A 6,270-nucleotide genomic window follows, 5' to 3' on the forward strand; every position below is an offset into this window, starting at 1 on the left:
ACAGAGCTAAATATACTATGCCTCCCTTCCAAAAATGTAAAAAAAAACAAACCAAACAAACAAATAAACAAAAAACCCCAACCAAACACACAAACTCCAGTATCTCCCTTTTAATGCTAGGAACTTCTCTACTACTTCACCATTTTGCTATTATTCTTCTTATGTGTCATATTAAAAAACCTGGCATTCTAAATTATAACATGTATAGGTAAAGCAACCATTAAATTCAATGGCAAAACAGTCCTACCCAAAGTGACATGATAGAAACAAAGCCATTGGTGGAGTTATTGAACTCTCATTCTCTGTTCAATTATTTTAGTATTTTTCTTTAATTGAACATAGCATAGTAAGTTCCATCCTACTAGCACCATATGGTTTAAAGAATAGAAGAATCCCATGAGACAGTGGTTGCCAGATTGTGATTAGGTACAAGCCAAATTTTAAATGCATATTTCCAAAGGTGTTAAAAAGGAAAAGGCTTCATTAATTTTACATGAAAGAAATGACCAATGGAAGTCCCTTTTGGTATTATGAATTTCTTATGTAGGCACAGCGTCGATTTTCTCAAACTGTGTACTTACATTAGTGCTTATATAATTGGGTAATTCTTTATAACCAAGACAGAATATCGAAAAACAGAGAACAAGCTAGGGAGCCAGCTAGATCTAAGCATAAATGCTTTTAGCCACTAATAAATTGTGTAATTTTAAAAAATTTACTTGTTTCCTATGCGAAATGGAACTATGACTTAACCCCTGGTAGGACTCTTCTGAGAATGATAGTTTCCACAAAACAGTCCATAAGAAAAAGAAACCATGTTGACACTGTGACATTTTAGTTACTCGTTTGAAGTGTTCAATTTGTGTAGAAAGGGAACTCAAGAGTACTTGGCACATTCCTAGTCACCTAAGATGCTTTCACCCCTTTTCTGCTTTCAATGCCTATGTACGGTGTTCCTTCAGCTTCAATCTCATCCTCATAAGCATGTGTCAAATGCCATTTTGTCTTCCCTTTCTCTGGGAGATTATCATGTTGCAGAAACAGTACAATCTGAAGTTTGAGGTTAGAGTAACAACTAAAGAAAGTTTGACTGCGTAAGTCATTAAAATTCGTTCCTGATGGTAGGCGGGAAAGATACACAAAGAGATGAAAATTACTCACTGACTTGGGGCTGGAGGACAGGAGCAGAGAAGTGCACCTCATTCATAACAAATATTTTGCAGTTGGCAACACCCCCACACATGACTAATCTCCAGAAAGAAATTTGATTCCTTTGGCTCCAAGGAAAAGAAGAACGCAGGCAGCTGTGACGATAAATCTTCGTATCAGTTGTGGTTATAAAGCTGGAAAATCTCGAGTTAGCTGTGCTGGTGAATCATGCACATTTATTTTTACTCGTTTGAATATCTTTTCTTTCATTTACACAAAGGCGGCTCATAATCAAGCTATCACAAAAGGTTGGTCTCCAACAAACAATAAAATAATTTTCCAGCATACATAATAATAGTATAAATGCCAGTTCGTGACATGCAGTTTTTCTTTATCTGAGCAAATATTAAATGATATTTATTCTTGGAGTGTCCAAAAATTCCGTTACTTTGTTCACAGACACATAAAAAATAGAGATGTCTTTTCTGTATACATCAAGATTCTTTTAAAATATTGGTGTTTGTCCAAATCTTTACAGATCACACATATTTCAGCATAGTTATGAAAAGTCGTAATTCAAATATAAGAGTGAGTTTTTGAAATTTAAATACTCTTTGAGTGGTTTAAGAATTTATAAATGAGCCGGGCGATGGTGGCTCATTCCGTTAATCCCAGCACTCGGGAGGCAGAGGCAGGCGGATCTCTGTGAGTTCGAGACCAGCCTGGTCTACAGAGCTAGTTTCAGGACAGGCTCCAAAGCCACAGAGAAACCCTGTCTCGAAAAAAACAAAAAGAATTTATAAATGGTTTTCTCTCGAACCAGTAGTACTGGAAAGATGGGCAAGTGTCATGGTCTCTGTACTGCTTGGAAGCTACATTGTCACCAAAGGGATCATGGTAAGCAATACAAGAAAGCCCACTTGGGCATAGTCCTGAAAGGCCAATCTTTTTAAAGTTGTGTCTCATGCAAAGGGTATTGTTCTAGAAAAAGTAGGGTTTGAAGCCAAGCAGCCAAATTCTGCTATCAGGAAGTGTGTCAGGGTGCAGCTCATCAGGAAGGACAAGAAGACCACAGCTTTCGTGTGTAGTGATGGCTGATTGAAGTTCATTGAGGAAAACTATTAAGTTCTGGTTGTTGAATTTGGTTGAAAATGTCATGAAAAGGTGATATTCCTGGAGTCTGCTTTAAATTTGTTAAAGTAGCCAATGGAGCTTTTGGCCCCATACAAAGGCAAGAAGGAAAGATAAAGATCACAAATTTTGAGAATGGAAACACAGTAACAAATTTTCATATTCTAAAAAAAAGAATTTGTAATTGCAGGCCTGGAGCAATGGTTCCATGGTTAAGAGCATTTGATGTTCTTGTAGAGGGCCCAGGTATGATTGCTAGCAGCTGCATGGTGGCTCACAGCCATCTTTAATTACAGCTCCAAGGGATCTGACCCCTTCTTGTATCTCCTGTGTGTACCAGGCATAGATGCAGTGCAATATATACATGGAGGTAAAACATTTGTCCACATAATATAATTATAAACTGTTTTTTAAAGGGGCTGTCATTGACTACATTGAGGCAACATGTCAATGGCTATCCCACTGAGGAAAATGGCACTCCCTCCCACAATACACTAGTTACTAGTAGTTGTCATGGGCTCCTCTTTCTGTACATGATGAAATGTAGAGAGGGCCTTAATTTGGGGCAAGTTTTGTGCTATACAATTTTTTTTTCACAAAAATTTAAACTTTAGCTTCTTAATACAAAGAATATGTAGCAAAAAGAGTATTTTCAGATAGCTAGTAGACTTTTTACATAGCAGCTTATGGGTCACTTCTACATGTCCTCACAATAGTTTTTGGTTCTATCCGTTCTCACCTGGTAGGTTCAAAATATCTTAAATTTTCATGGAAGTTGTCAATAATCTGAAAGCGAATAGATTGCTGAATATTGGCAGAGGCAAACGAATTTCGAGACATTGCAGTGCCATTAAGGAAATATTGTGGAGAGGACATGGTTGATGCTTCCCTAATGAAGATGGCAAAACTGGCACAGAGACCAGCTACTGGAGAGATGGAAGGCTTCTGCTCTCTGGGCACCCGATGAAAGTCTCATTCTGCTAAAAGCGAGGCATCTCATAAACGGGATTTGCCTTGCTGACGATTCCTCAGAGCTCTAAAGGAACACTGAAGGGAAATGATCCTGTGGACTTAATTATAATGAGATGGATGGAATCTTGGGAGAAAAATTACTGCATTAGAAATTAGTAGCTCCTAATAGAACGAAATGCTGGGGCCGATCTTTGGGAAAGGGAGTTGGCTGTGAGTTCACAGATGTTTTTCTATTTTCTCATTTTTCAATTTTTAAAGTATACGATGATTTTTTTTTAAAACCAGAATCAGAGAATCTCCAAACTTTAGGATAAAAAAAGAGAACCTTATCACTTTAAGAGCAGTGCCCAAGGTATCATGCAACCCAATCTCAGCTATCCTTGGCGTGGACAGTACTTACCCGACAGTTTCATAATTTCCAATTGGCGGCAGATTTCCTACATTGTAACCTTGACAGCTTTCTAGACCCATCCTCATTCTGGCTTGTGTATTCTCATCTGAAAATGTACAGCTACGTGGGCGTTTTTTTCTCATGATGGTTTTCTCAGAGTGTTTTTTTATAGGAGAGAATTCAATATAGGTTTCATGGTTATGAGACATCATTAATTTATCTATTTGCCCATCCACTTAAAAAATACCGAGCATTCCTTGCCCTACCACAACCCACTGGCATCTGTAAATCTATAAGTCTAGTTTCACCCTTGAGCCTGCCAACCGTTTTTGTGCATGGGTCACCTTTTCTTTTTCTTTTTCCTTTTTTTTGGTGTTTTGAGACAGGGTTTCTCTGTAGCTTTGGAGCCTGTCCTGAAACTCTCTTTGTAGACCAGGCTGGCCTCAAACTCACAGAGATCCACCTGCCTCTGCCTCCCGAGTGCTGGGATTAAAGGCGTGCAGCACCACCGCCCGGCATGGGTCACCTTTTCTGGATAAGTGAAGCTACCACCCATTATCAACAAAGCTTCTGTTAACAGCAAAGAGAGACCACTACAGAAAAGCACAACTGGCCACTATGGAGAGACCAGTGGGCCATGGGGAGCCCAGCCTCAATGGATATATCTATACCATAGTTTCTGAGTTTACATCTTAGGGAGCACCACTGCAGAGGGAGCAGAACGATAGAAAACTTGTAAGAGCCAGCATACCAGGATGTGCGCTGCGAAACAATCTGCTAGAAATGGTTGCATAAACAAAACTGGAGCCATGACAATATCAGTGCACATATTAATGTGGAAGGTTGTGTTGTGGGGGTTCACCACTTAACTACAGGCAATTAATGATTGCTGGGAGGAGAATAAGTCTCTTCCAGAAACGAGTCCCCTTATCGGCTGTCCAGTGAAGAGTGGTCAGCCTTGAACCCATGTTTGCCAACGACAAAAAAGGATGCGCCAGGTTGTACTTATATATTTAAGTATATACACACATCTCTATGTATGTGTGTAAAATAATAATCTAAGAAAAACAAGGGGTGCAAGATAATGATGGAGAAACCTACAAAGACAGCTGAACAGAGCTGGTGGGAGCTCATGGACTCTGGATTGACAGCTGGGGAGCCTGCATGAGACCAAACTAGGCCCTCTGAATGTGAGTGACAGTTGTGTGGCTTAGTCTATTTGTGGTTCTCTTGGCAGTGGGACCAGGATTTATCCCTGGTGCATGAACTGACTTTTTGGAGCCTATTCCTTATGGTGGGATATCTTGTGCAGCCTTGATGCAGTGGGGAGGGACTTGGTCTTTCCTCAGCTCCATATGCCATGCTTAGCTGACTCTCCATGAGAGGCTTTACCCTCTTTGAGGAGTGGGTGGGGGTAGGGGAGGTGGAGGAGGTTGAAGAGGGGAGGGAGGAGGATGTATGGTTGGTATGTAAAATGAATTAATTAAGTAAATAAATAATCTAAGAAAAAGAGGCTATCAATTTGAGTGGGGTACATGGGGGGATTAGAGAAAAGGTACCTGGGAGAGGCTAGAGGGAGAAAAGAGAAGGTGGAAAGTTATGTAAACATTTATTGAATTTTTCCTATGTATCAAGTTTTAGTGTAGTTGGTAAGGATGTAGCAATGAACAACAACAAAGGAATAGGCTTATGTTCTACTGGGGTTAGCTGAACAGTAGCATGCATCATGATACTTTGTTATTAACAATTTAAATATGGAAAATAAAACAGGGTCAAAAGAAAGTTATGAAACAAAATTGTTATCATTGGGCTGTGGTTTCCAGGAAGGAGACACTTGTGGTAAGACCAAAGGACACAAAGAAAACATCCATGCTAAAGAACAGGGAAAGAATACTTGAGACAGGGTAAGCCTGACAGCATAGGAAGCACAAATCCTTGTTGGTTAAAGGGAGGTACTTGTGTCCAATTCTTGTGGTCTGTTGAGAAATGTTGTCATTTTAACACTTGAAATCTTATGTTCTAGAAACCTCTAAAATCACTTTGTGGGATTTGGGATTACCACAGAAACACAATACAGCGTGAACTTCATAGTCGGAATGTCTTCCTCTGTGTTAGGGATGCTGTGGTGTTCTTTCTCTCATCTCAGATGATAGAATTGCATGCCATCTCAACCACAATCCCAGATCAACTCCTGAGATGGACTGTACCAGTATTCCTGTGGTAAGTCATCTAGGATAGTCAGTTATTCTTAGTAATATGCTTTGCAGTGTGAGACTACGGAGACAGATTTTCTTACATGAGCTTCTTGCAAATCATTTAGTATACTCCCTATGACTGTACAGTTGATTTCCTTTTAACCTCAGGGCTCAGTTTTACCCTTTGCCCAACAACGCTCCATCTTTTGAAGCTTGACTCAGCAATTCATTCCACTGAGGTAGTTTTAAATGCTAATTCTGCCACCCAAATCGTTACCTTTAACTTCTTGTTTAATTTGTGTTACCAAGAATTTGACAAATTTTACATTTGGCTTTTTACTGAAGTTATTTGATAAAACTGTTAAATAGAACTGGGATCATGGACATGTAACTAGGGGCATTCTTCCAATATAACATCCATCCATTAATCAA

The 6,270-nt window shown here is 39.4% G+C and overlaps 1 pseudogene; it reads left to right on the forward strand.

Annotated features, from left to right (window-relative positions):
* Positions 1 to 1,985: 1,985 nt before the first annotated feature.
* LOC101990776 lies at positions 1,986 to 2,430 on the forward strand (annotated as a pseudogene).
* The last annotated feature ends 3,840 nt before the right edge of the window (positions 2,431 to 6,270 follow it).

The sequence above is a fragment of the Microtus ochrogaster genome, unplaced genomic scaffold (genome assembly GCF_000317375.1).
Source record: "Microtus ochrogaster isolate Prairie Vole_2 unplaced genomic scaffold, MicOch1.0 UNK50, whole genome shotgun sequence".
Classification (NCBI taxonomy): Eukaryota; Metazoa; Chordata; class Mammalia; order Rodentia; family Cricetidae; genus Microtus; species Microtus ochrogaster.